A 14,109-nucleotide genomic window follows, 5' to 3' on the forward strand; every position below is an offset into this window, starting at 1 on the left:
TGAGCCCATGATGCTGATTACTCAACCCTGAGCCTTCCTTTCCTTCATAACATGGTCCTCCGAGCCGGAGCAGTGTTAGCGTCATGGATTCAAAGCAGCCATTGACTGAAGGTTTGAGAAGATCCAGTCGTGATAGTCGACCTCCTGCCCACCTGCAGCAGTATGACGTTCAGTATCATGGAAGTAGAAGAGCTACATGTGAGACAGAGAGTCAAACCGAATGCCAGCATAGTGACAAAGACACACATGGGCTGCAGGATCCTGTCGGAGAGTCAGAAAGTCAACCAGAGACCCGCCCTGCTCCTTTACCTACCAACCAAGATGAGGTCATGAGGGAACTCCTGACGACGATGAGGGAGATCAGGCAATTTATGATTCAATAATCTCCTTCCCATTCTCGTAGCTCCAGATCTTCAATTCGCACTGTCTCATCTGATGGAATCAGATCTTCTGTATGCAGTTTACGAGCCAGTCCTCAAACACATCAACAACATGAGCAGCTCCCAGTGATTGATACAGCAACCTGTCAATCACCCTTCCAGCCCCCACAGATTAGCCGTCAGTCTGGCTTAGTTACAGCTGCCAGCCCTCCTTTACCTAATTCAACAATATTAGATGCTGCAATCCCTTCAACTGGTTTACCTAGACCAGTCCTTTCTACAGAAGATGAGACTCCCTTTGATTTCCTGGCCTTATCACGGCAGGATCCCCACCAGGTCTCATGTGTTCAACCTGCTGTTCCTTTAGCTGAAGACCCTGTTCAACCTCTCATTTGCATATCTGACCACAAGTATTGCCCTCCTCTAGAGCAGCAACCAGCTACATCCAATGCCTCACATGAACAGAAACCTTTGATACCTGTTACTGCTAGCTCGGGTCACTCCTCTAGCACGAGAACACATGTATATAAGCTTGAAGGTCCTTCGTTTCCAGACCTTAGTAGAGAAGACGAAATGCAATACAGGATGTTACGGATGGCCCTTACAAACCTTCTTGATCCTCATGAGACAGAGCACTTCAAATATCATGTCCTTCTTGATCACCTCAAAGTAGACCAAGCTAAACGATTAGCTCTTGCCTTTTCCTACGCTCCTGACCCATACACTCAAGCCATCAAAGCCCTTGATGAGCGTTATGGGCAACCAAGACAGCTGGCATTGAAAGAGCTAAAGAATATACTGGAACTGCCTCCTATCAGAGCAGGTGATGGTCAGAGTCTTGATAATTTTGCTCTTCGTGTACAGGCTTTAGTTGGGTTGCTTAGCACTATGGGAGAACAAGGACGTGCAGAACTAGATTGTGGCTCCCATGTTGATCGCTTGTTAGCGAAGTTGCCTGCAGAGCATTTCAGTCGCTTCAAACGGCACGTTTACAGGGAACAGGGAGAAATAACGTATACCTTGCCTTTGTTCTCATCCTGGTTGCAAATGGAATGCAAGTGTCAACCCAGAAAGGCCAGTCCTGTTTCATCCTTCAGCCAGCCACAACCTGCCCGTAAGTACACCTCTCCACTTACAACAATATTACATGGGGCAAATACATCTGATGATCCTGTACAGGCAGCACAACCGATCATAACAACTAAGGCAACATGTGCATATTGCCGCTCACCTGAACACCACATTAGTAAGTGTCCCGAGTTCATTCAGAAGACAAAGGATGAGAAAATAAACTGGATAAAAGCAAACAAACGGTGTTGGCGTTGTGCTAGGACTCATCAGGCCGCAAAGTGTGACCTGAGGAAAGCATGTGCCACCTGTATGGGACGACATCTACAGATCCTATGTGATGTAAATAAGAGATCTACAACTGAATCTAATCCTGTAGTGAGGACACTGTACTTTGATAGACCTAGTGATTGTCCTAGTGTCCTTTTAAAGGTTGTGAAAGTGCTCCTGCGAAATGGCAAAAGAACTCTTGAAACATATGCAGTACTTGATGATGGCTCCCAGCGTACCATTCTTCTACCATCAGCGGCGCAGCATCTCAACCTAACTGGGGAAGCAGAGAGATTATCACTTAGAACTGTCCGTCAAGAAGTTGAAACTATTCAAGGTTCTTCCGTAAGTTTCAAAATCTCACCCATTGCACACCCAGAGAAAACCTACACAATTAATAATGCCTTCACTGCAAGTCACCTAGCACTTTCATACCACACCTACCCTGTATCATCTCTCCAACGGAGATACAAGCATCTTCAAGGTATCCCATTACCCATTATTAATAAAGCAGCGCCACTCCTGCTCATAGGCTCAGATCATACTCACCTCATCACGCCTACTGCTCCATTGAGACAGGGACCATATGGGTCTCCTGCAGGAGTTAAAACCCAATTAGGATGGACACTTCAAGGTCCGATCACAGATTTTCAGCCCCAGAGCAGTACAGAGCATGTGCAGTGTTTGTTCACATCTCTCAGTTCATCTGCAGACGTACTGCGTTATCATGTTGAGAAGCTATGGCAACTAGACACTTTACCTGAATACAGTGAGAAATCTGTGATCCGATCAAAGCAAGATCAACTGGCACTGGAACTCCTTGAACAGGCCACAAAAAGGGTTGAGATCAATGGTGTTAATCGCTACGCCACTCCTCTTCTTCGGATGGCAAACTTTCCTCCTTTGAATGTCCCTCCAACTGTAGTCATGTCTAGACTCCGCAACACTGAGGCTCGGTTAGCTAAAGATCCTGACAAAGCCATGTCTTACAAGGATCAGATTTTGAAATTGGAGCAAGCAGGCTATGTAGTTAAACTTAGCCCGGAGGAGATGCACAATAGCAAAGAAGCCTGGTATATTCCTCATCATATGACAAGTCACAACAATAAAGATCGCATAGTCTTTGACTGCTCTTTCACATTTCAAGGTCAGTGTCTCAATAAGTACCTATTGCCAGGACCAATCCTTGGGCCAACACTTCTCGGTGTTTTGTTGCGTTTTAGGCAACATTCAGTGGCAATAAGTGGCGACATCAAAGGCATGTTTCACCAAGTCCGTCTTCTGCCTCCTGATAAACCACTCCTCCGATTCCTGTGCCGTGACATGAACAAAGCAGCTCCCCCTTCAGTGTATGAGTGGCAGGTACTCCCCTTCGGTACGACCTGCAGCCCTTGTTGTGCAATCTATGCACTGCAGAAACACGTGAAGGAATATCAATCTGACAAAGATGTGCAGTCTTCAGTAATGCAGTGTTTCTATGTTGATAACTGCTTGCAGAGTATTCCATCAGCAGAGTTAGCTCGAACACTCCTAGACAAATTAAGAAACCATCTATCAGAAGGAGGCTTCGATCTTCGCCAGTGGGCCAGCAATAATCCTGTTGTGATTAGCCATCTACCATCTGAGGTAAGAATGGCAAGTAATGAACGTTGCCTGACTGAAGACAAGCCATCTGGCCCACATGAACGCACATTAGGATTATTGTGGAATTGTGAGACTGACTTGTTTGCCTATAAATACAGAACTCTAGCCTCACACCCCACCACAATGCGTCGTATCTATGCAGTACTTGCTCGTCTGTATGACCCATTAGGCTACTTACTCCCATTCACAACACGCGCCAAAACCTTGGTGCAAGAGCTATGGAGAAAGGAGAGAGATTGGGATGACCCTTCCCTTCCATACAACCTCTTAGAGGCATGGAAGTCCTGGGAAGAAGAACTTTGTTATCTTCCACAAATTGCCATCCCACGTTGCTATACTTCTAAGGAAATGAATGTTTTGTCGTGGTTCGATTTTTTGAGGAAGAGACATACGACTGGAAGTCCATAGTGGGTCAACACAAATTATTTTATTGAAACACACAGTACAGTGTGAGAAGAAACTTGCAACAGCCACCCTACAATCTTCCAATCTCCCTCGAGCAGACCGCTCCCCATCCTTATATTACCCTGATGACATCACAGTTAGATCTTACTGGAAATGATAACAGTTCCAAAGTTCTCCTTATATAGACATCCGATACTACTTTAGAGACAAACAAGTTTGTGATATGTTGTGCAATTCTGTGAGACTGTGTGTCCAACCGAGAGATTGTCCTGAGACGACCTCCCTGTTCTTAGTACGTGCAGGAGTGAACGTGCGTACTTTCCATGACTCTCTATGTGCATGTTGGTGTGGGCCTGAATATGTGTGTAAGTGAATGTAGAAGGCCCTACTGGACCCACAGCTTCGAGAGGTGTGAATACACTGATATGGATACCATTTGCAACAGCTTAAGCAGATAGAAAGAATAATAGAGAACAACAATAGACTAATTAAAGTGATGATAATATGCATACATTAATATTTTGCTCAGATTACCATAGATATAATACAGAGATTATTCTGTCAACTGGTTCGACAATGATGAATGATTGATCAATGATAGTTCTGATTATAAATTGTCACCATAAGAATACAAAATAAAATATCTCTTGTCCACACTCCTCCTCTTTGGCCATCGGCCAACCTTTACCCGAATTTTGTTTCACTCCTCCGTCCAGGCGGCTTCTCGCAATGGCATCATATACCCCGGACCAGCTGAACCAGCTGAACCAGAGTCTAGGGCCCTGCTTACCAGTTTTACCAACACTCGCCTTACCAGAGGAATGAGACAACAGCCGATCATCAATATACCTAGAAAAACTATAAGAGAAAACATGGCAGACATAAACACACCCTTCCATTGCCCAAAGACAGACGTGATCCAGTCTCCCAGCCCCGTATTCACACCTGATTGCTCATGCATGGTTCTAAATAACGTTTTCAGATTCTCAAGCGCCCGAGTGACCATTCCGTCCGGAGCAGTATTGTTGGGAATAAAGGTGCAGCACATGTCACCAAACATTGCACATACTCCACCTCTCTCAGCCAACAACATGTCCAGAGCCATTCGATTTTGGACTCCCATCAAAGACGTCGGACCTAATTGTTCCGCAAGGCCTTCCACTGCGTCCCTAGTGAGATTAGAGAGTCTCAGCACATTATAATGCACATAATTAATGCGATCAACATTTTTATTTGGAGTTATCCATAAAAACACACTTTCAAAGCTGGCCGCTATCTGATTAACTAACTTATACTCATCTGGAACTCCCCTGGGAACTCCTATTGAGTCAATCCAGGTTGGCGAGTCCCATCTTGGGTCATATTTGTGCGTACCCCTTGTATCTCTCCTACGTCTGGCTGTCAACACACCCGTGTCCTGCTGTGAAACTGTTTCTACTCTACTTCCTATAAGCATCAACGGTGCACCTAGGCGCACCAGAGCACATGTTCCCACACTCCCCAGGGGAACCTGCACCAAAAGGGTGTACTGCCCACAATAATAATATAGCCCACCCCTTGCCCAGGTGCCTATGATTGTGGTTGGGTCACTTACATTATTAGTAGTCCTACCTGGGATCGTCCTCTGACACCAGCTTGGATCAATCCTTCCTAATGTATATCTCACGCTGTCTGTAGAGAACTCAAAACATGTATAATTATCTCGTTTAGGTGTGAATGAACCTGGTTGTGTACGTTTATCAATTGGCGGATATAAACCTGACAAAGTGGTGCAGTTACCTGTGTTCACCGCCTCTCTAGTTAATCTCAGCATACAATTATAACCCCACTCATCCTCTGGATACAGAGGAGCGGGTTCAGTAAACAGACGAGGTCGAGCTGTAGCACAAGCAACACAATCAACCACTTCCTGCTCTTTAGCATTTTGAGCCACCCAATCTAACCAAAGATTCCTATCACCAAAACCTGTGGCCCGCTCTATTAACTCTTGGGGTTTTAATCTAGTGTAATCTGTGGCAACAAGCCATTTCTCTTCTGAATCCTTGTAAGTAACTGTCTCTAGGGGGTCCATTTGCTCTATGAGATTCATTGCAGTGTCGTTCCCTATCGGTTTAGGTCTTGGATTGAATAAGTTCACCCGAATTATCCCTACTGGATCTGTCCCTGCTTTATCTACCCCTATGACCAGATAAAACGCACCCCCGTCATACCCCGCTTCAGGGAGTTCGCTCCATGGTCCCAGGGAAAGAGTGACAGGGTTCTGTGTAACAGAATAATCTCTCTGAATGGCTATCCCTTGCAGGGCCTGTGGCACTGTTGGCCGCCATCCTACTCCTGTCCAAGCAACCACATCCTGCCAAGAACACCACTGATCTGTTATATAAGTGTAAATGTCTCCTTCCATTGATGGACCCCACACCGACTTAGGGTAACATACCATAGGGTGATAACAAATCCACACATCATATGTTCTCCAGCTGCTACCGTCTCCTGGGCATCTAATTACCTCACACAAATCGAATGTGAAGGCTGTCGTGGACCCATTAACATACCCAAACTCAACTCCCCCACTGGCTGTGAGACACCCATCGTTCCCACCTGAGCCAACCTCGCGCTTGAATTTCCTTGACGACTTGATCGGTTTGGACTCTGGAGCGGATAGACCTCTGCGTCTGGGCAATTCACCTGTCTGCCAATAAACAAACAAACACATTATAATACTTATTATCCCCAACATCCCCGTTATTTTCCAATTTTCCCACAATTTCATGATCACTGTTCCCAGGCTCTTTTACTTTCACTTCATGATAAGAGTATAACGTTATGAGTATAAAAGTATGCGATTATCGTACAAAACTATTACGATTCCTTTAAACTATAAAATACTTTAGACTAGAGCCCTAGCCTATTAGGAGCCTGGAATGAATTAATGCTTGGCATGTCACGCTCCTCTTCTTTCTTCGTGTCCCCAGGTAGACTGCTGGGGAGAACCGCGGCACAGGGGGAGAGGATTATTCTGCCTCTATGTTCCCCCCCGTGTTACTTAGGGTGGAGCTTATCTCGAGTAAGCTCTCTTCCAGGGCCACCTCCTCTTGGGCCTTCCTGGCCTCCTCCCACATGTTGACTCCCTACTGAGGCCTGTACAAGAACGTTACACATTTTCTCTAAAACAATCTCCTGCCAACCTGTAAGCTTGTGTAAAAACATCAGTCAGCAGTTACAGGTTAAGCTCATTTAACTCCCAGCTCCACCTGGAACCTGTATCCTGGAAAACAAATCTGCTAAATCAAACATCTTATTTATAACCAACTATAGATCACGAAAGTGATAAAGTATTCAGCACAACAGACAAGTATCACGTTCAGGATTTCCCAAATCATTACATCACTATTATTGCCGCAATTTATTTTATCCCCAATTTAATCAGTGACTTCCCTTAAGCAATGTCACTCCACTTGCTTTATCCCTACGAACCCCATATTAAACTGTTCCATAGAAACTGCATCCCTTATTTGTTTTCTCATGTCACTTGTCTGTTTTCTACTGAATCCTCCACATGCCAAAACAAACATTAGCAAACCACATTGGACCATCTCGGGTTAGGCGTCAGCCATCCACATTCCAGAGGTCCTGTAAAACATTTCCTGTAAAAAGAATCACCCTGTTTCAAAAGAAGAAAATGCAAATGTTAACGCTGCGCAGGTGTGTACACACTCTCTCACAGTTATCTCTGTGAGCACCACAACACAAACCCCTGAACAACCACCCTGGTAGGTTCACGAACACCGAAAGTAGTATTTAACAGTTAAATCGTCATGCAACCTCAGATGTCGCTGTCATCTATCTGCTCCTGTAAAAAGAAACACACCTTTTTATTTCATTTTGCTCCTTTTAATGTAAAAATACCTTCTAATTCTAATTTATCAGACGTAACCAAAATATATGCTTTCCTTCCTCTTTGGTCCGTCTTTAAGTTCAGTTAAAAGCTAAACGAATTTCAGGCCTTTTGCCTGGAATCAATACTCTCATGTGTGTTTCTGGACTCTGTGTCTGTAAGCGTGTGCAATCCCTCAATAACTCATATCCTCCTCACAGTAGATTGGCCAATCATAGCGCTAGCCAAAAGCTCGTGACCCTCAAGAGACGAATTGAGCCACAACTCCTTTAAAGGCACAGAATGCAATATGTATAAAAAATCATTTCTACTTATAAGCTCTCCCCTTTATCCTAAAAATAAATCTATGTAATATCTGTATGTGTAAGCCTACATTATAACCACTACTTCCTTTGTCAACGTGTCCCACAATTTCCCTCTAAAATTTGTACACAGCTTTAAAACACTGGCATTGTATCTTCTAAACAGGATTCAGTTCACTTTAATCCTTTAACCTTAACATAAAAATAACAGTTTCTGTTTACCATATCCAAATGACCCTAAAACCCAAAAGTCATAAAATGATCCTAAATTATTTAACAATTAAATTATTAAACCCTAAATTCCCCCTTTTATTTTGACACACATTCACTAACCTGTAGTCACACCATATTTTGCTAATAGTGGAGCCTCCCGCGTCAGATTCTCCACCCTCAGCAAAATTAGCTCATTCATTTTTTATTTTCGATAGGAAACTAATTCCTTATGTTTTGGACTGGATTGAATCGCTACAATCCTTTTCGACAGGGACTTACGACCTGATCAGATCCCCACAGCTAGCTTTCCCCTTGGCCAGTTGTAATCTGGAAAGCCCACCTTATATTTGCTCTTCCCGAGAATTTATCAGTGCTGTTATCCACTGTTACAGGCCTGCTTAGAACAAAAATGAGAAATAAAAAGAGAGCTGATTATTAGCTCATGAAAACACAAAACAAAATCACCTGACAGGTTTTCTCTAAGTGCACTGTTACAAAAATAATGGGCCCCTCTCAGACATGTCCATGTTTTCTAAAACTCCCTCTATTAAAAACAAAAACAACAACAACCCGAACCTCACTGACAGAATCAACCCATCACCACAACCTCAACAACCTTACACACACAAATATTGACCCCGCAGTCCTGACACTCCCGGGTCAACTCACATAATTACACCTCCTCAATACACCGAAAGTCTTGTTAAAACCACACAATTTGCACACAACAATCACCCCCTTACGACAACATATAATCACTAAACTATAAGTTTCCTATGCAAATCTGCACTCCTCTTCTGTCTGCTATGCTTAAAACTACTTTAATCACTTTTTCTTTGTTCATAACTCACTCCCTTTGTCATATAGCTTCTTTGAATTTCCTCTACTTCAAACTCAAATGTATTCTATTAAACATTCACACCATTCTATCACTCATACAAACAGCAAGCTGTTCTTCATTGCGTATGTTTGTGTTCGTAGCCAGGTTTAATCAATGTCTATGCATTAATCATTATGAGCTTGTCCTTGTAAGGCTAATGCATTTTCTGCTTGTGTATGTGAATTTGCATATGTTGCTTTTGCAGTGTTTCAGACTCCTGCACATTTCTCCACTTAAGCCGTCAGTTTTCCTACCCAAATTTGCTAACCCAAATTTTAAGTTCCCTTATTAACAGCATTCCTGGTCCTCAGCCAGAAGTTAGGGCCCACTTGTCAGGTTTATGGAGACATGGCGCTGTGGACAATTCAACCAGAAACTTGCCTTATCATATCCAGTCAAGTTAACCTATAGGTTTCTTCCGACCGCTGCACGTGGAGAATTGATCCAGGTCTGTTTCGCCCCTGAAGAAACACAACTGAGACATTTTATTATTATCGTGAGTACTTAAACTACCCGTTCCCCTCTCTCTGGTCAGAAATACCAGCTTATGTCATGTGTATAAGTGTAAGCAGGTCTTCATTGCTTTTCCTATGTATTTTTGTTAATGTTCAGTGAGTGTAAGCTGCTTTCTTCATTGCCTCTGTATGTTATAATCAGGTTTAATTCATACATCATTTCACTGATTTCTTAATTCAAAACTATCTCACTTCTGGTTCTTTCCAGAAATAATTTCACATGTAACACTTTGTGTATGTGTGTTTTCCATTCATTCACGTAGTTGTCAGTTATTTTCCTTCTTCATTTTCCCTTTTTCTGGTGGACATCTCTAAACACCATCATGAGTTCAGGGTTTCATTTCAATCCAATTATACCCTGTATTCTTGCAGTCGAACTCGTCCGGCTTCACCTCTCACTGGTCCCTGTCCTCTTTTCTCAGTGTCCTTTTGTTGTCTTGAAGTCTCCAGCAAACACAGTCCGTTTCTTCTCTGTTTCTCTTCAGTATTTTCCTTTTGGATTAAGTCCCAGCCTGAGTTTTTCTTTGAAAGAAGCCTCTAGTGTCCATTCTTATATTTCAGTACATAACTGAAACCAATTTAGTCGAGGAGGGTAAGAACAGCCTGCACTTTCGCCGTCCATGTTTCATCACGTGGTGTCTTCTTCTCTGTTGATCCTTTCAGTCGTCTCTTTCAAGATTACTCCAAGCATGGCCAATCTGACAATCAGTGTCCAGTGCTTTCCCACCGTTCAACTGTCCAGCCTGTCATTCACAGTGCACGTTTCCATCTCGTAGTTCCTTCCATGCTGCTGGTCCCATCAGTTTGGTTTCAGTGTTAACGGTTCAGTTGCACTATCTTTTGCCTGCTATTAATTCTTCCCAAATCCACGATGTTCTGTTGGTCTTCATCAGAAGATTAACTGTCCTTTGAGCTTCTTCTCAGGATGGGGACAAGTGGGAGGTCAAGCTGTAAAATTTTAAACCAAACTTTGGCTTGTTTTCTCCCAATTATGTTAATCTATGGTTTTGCTGCTACGCTCACAATTCTAGGTTGAGAAAAGTCCACCTTTATCTATTTGGGGCCTATATATATTGACACACTAAACCATAGCATTAATATCATTTTCATTTCTTTCCTTAAAGCCTCCATTGCTTCATGTGGCCAGAGTCTGCCTCTTCTGTTTTTTTTCTCTGGGTGCTCACTCCTTATATGGGCATGCAAACTTCCTGTCACACACACACACACAGCCCCCACCTTTTCTTTCTTTCAGGAACACAGAGCCACGCGGCTCTCATGCACTTCACCAAGCCCCCCTCTCTGCAGCTTCTTGAGACAGAGAGAGAGAGACGCTTTTCCTTTTTTCTCTACCACAAACAAAAGCAAGCCTGTACATGCAAGCTTTTAAACAATATAAGCGCTCTCAATGTAATTTACACTTTATTTACATACACGGGTAATTTACATTCTATTTACATACACGGGTAATTTACATTCTATTTACATACACGGGCCCGCATAAACGTATGAAAACACCATATGCCAGAACAACTTATCTTCTTCATTTCTCTAGCGGTGTTCCTAAGTTTTTCGACTAATTTAAAAGCATCTTTCAGCCCAGGGCCGCGCCTTGCTAATCAATTAAACCCGCCTCGAGGACGCCCCCACCGAGAGCGGTCAGATTCCTAAGCCCTACTTAATTTATAACTGCTTCCCGCCAGGCAACAAGGACCTCCACCAGCCACGTGAAATATCACAGTTCACGCTTTTGGCTTTACTTAAAGTTCACAAGTCCCCGACGTTGAATAGTCGCAGCCGGGTCGCACCCTGTCAATCAAACAGCGCAGTAAGGAAAGTGATCCCCTTGATCACTTTAGTTTTTAAGGGGGGCTCGAAATCCCCCGGGTACCACCCGAGCTTTTAACCTGACCGTGCGTCCACGATCAGGGGTCGCCGCCACACGCTGAGCAACTGCACTCTTAGGGGCCGCGCCCCAGTCCTAAGACAATTTATTCAAGTGTATTATAAGCATCACTCCCGGGTCTTAGCCCGCGGTTATTTCGACGCCCGAACCGCGTTCTGCTGATCAATCAGACCGAATACCCTAAACTACTGGTTGGCTGGCTGGCCTCCCCAGTCAACCCACATCACTTTAAACACACACCGTATTGACTTAAACACATAACCTCTTAACTCAAAATTCACCCCCAAAATAAACAGCAATAAATTTAGTCAGTCCAATATTCCCCAAACTTTTATCACTAATTACCCCAAAATCACCACGGACACAGACCAGAAGCTCTACTGAGTGAACATTTAATTTAGCTTAATTTCCAATTTAGCACCTTTGGATATTTCTTGAATCAACAGGTGGTGCTTACCTCCTATTTCGGGGCCCATCACTCAGTCGACCTCCTGACTGTCCGTCTGTTTGACACCACTATACCTCAGCCAAACTCCATTCGTCCCTCCTCAAACCGGGTTTTCGGCACCAAGATTGTCGTGGTTCGATTTTTTGAGGAAGAGACATACGACTGGAAGTCCATAGTGGGTCAACACAAATTATTTTATTGAAACACACAGTACAGTGTGAGAAGAAACTTGCAACAGCCACCCTACAATCTTCCAATCTCCCTCGAGCAGACCGCTCCCCATCCTTATATTACCCTGATGACATCACAGTTAGATCTTACTGGAAATGATAACAGTTCCAAAGTTCTCCTTATATAGACATCCGATACTACTTTAGAGACAAACAAGTTTGTGATATGTTGTGCAATTCTGTGAGACTGTGTGTCCAACCGAGAGATTGTCCTGAGACGACCTCCCTGTTCTTAGTACGTGCAGGAGTGAACGTGCGTACTTTCCATGACTCTCTATGTGCATGTTGGTGTGGGCCTGAATATGTGTGTAAGTGAATGTAGAAGGCCCTACTGGACCCACAGCTTCGAGAGGTGTGAATACACTGATATGGATACCATTTGCAACAGCTTAAGCAGATAGAAAGAATAATAGAGAACAACAATAGACTAATTAAAGTGATGATAATATGCATACATTAATATTTTGCTCAGATTACCATAGATATAATACAGAGATTATTCTGTCAACTGGTTCGACAATGATGAATGATTGATCAATGATAGTTCTGATTATAAATTGTCACCATAAGAATACAAAATAAAATATCTCTTGTCCACACTCCTCCTCTTTGGCCATCGGCCAACCTTTACCCGAATTTTGTTTCACTCCTCCGTCCAGGCGGCTTCTCGCAATGGCATCATATACCCCGGACCAGCTGAACCAGCTGAACCAGAGTCTAGGGCCCTGCTTACCAGTTTTACCAACACTCGCCTTACCAGAGGAATGAGACAACAGCCGATCATCAATATACCTAGAAAAACTATAAGAGAAAACATGGCAGACATAAACACACCCTTCCATTGCCCAAAGACAGACGTGATCCAGTCTCCCAGCCCCGTATTCACACCTGATTGCTCATGCATGGTTCTAAATAACGTTTTCAGATTCTCAAGCGCCCGAGTGACCATTCCGTCCGGAGCAGTATTGTTGGGAATAAAGGTGCAGCACATGTCACCAAACATTGCACATACTCCACCTCTCTCAGCCAACAACATGTTCCACAGTTCGAGACATTCATATCTTCTGTGACGCTTCGGAGCGAGCATATGGTGCTGTCGCATATTTGAGATCAGATGATCTTGAAGGTCATGTGGAACTGAGTTTCTTGTTAGCTCGCTCACGTGTTGCTCCTAAATGGAATTTAACAATACCCAGACTGGAGCTATGCGCAGCCCTACTAGGCGCACGCCTCTGTGAGCTCATACAAACAGAACTCACCTTACCAGTCAGAACTACCACCCTTTGGACTGACTCAACAACTGTACTTCACTGGCTTCAGTCAGATTCCTGCCATTTCAAGGTATTCGTAGGAGCCAGAGTCTCAGAAATTCAAAACCTCACAAACAGTCAAGACTGGAGATACATCAATTCAGCCACAAATCCTGCTGATGATGTTACGAGAGGTAAATCCCTGAAAGAGTTCCTTAGCCCAAACAGGTGGACCGAGGGTCCCTCGTTTCTGCATGAACCTCCGAATAACTGGCCCACAGTTACAGATCTCCATCCTGATGATGATCAGACTGAGTTAAAGAAATCCTACTTTTTTGGTATTGTCAGTATACCCTCCCATACATACACACCCAGCTTCAGAATCTATCAAGAGCTATTGGATTTCACGGCTCGTTCACTCTCCAACCAAAAGGGTAAATTTCCTTCTGCAGCTGATTATCTAACAGCAGAACAAGAAATCCTTCGTCAGGCACAACTGGACAGTTTCGGTGAAGATTTAGCCCGTTTACAGTCAGACAAACCCCTCTCATCCGACAGCCGTCTATTGTGTTTGTCACCAGTGTTGTGCAGGAATTCTGGACTTATCCATGTAGGAGGCCGACTACGGCAAAGCCCAGACTTGGAATTGAATGTCATTCACCCAATAGTACTTGATCCTGCTCATCCAGTGACCAAACTGATCATA

This window comes from Perissodus microlepis, unplaced genomic scaffold (assembly GCF_051167445.1).
Source record: "Perissodus microlepis isolate ML-2025 ecotype Zambia unplaced genomic scaffold, ASM5116744v1 scaffold_45, whole genome shotgun sequence".
NCBI lineage: Eukaryota > Metazoa > Chordata > Actinopteri > Cichliformes > Cichlidae > Perissodus > Perissodus microlepis.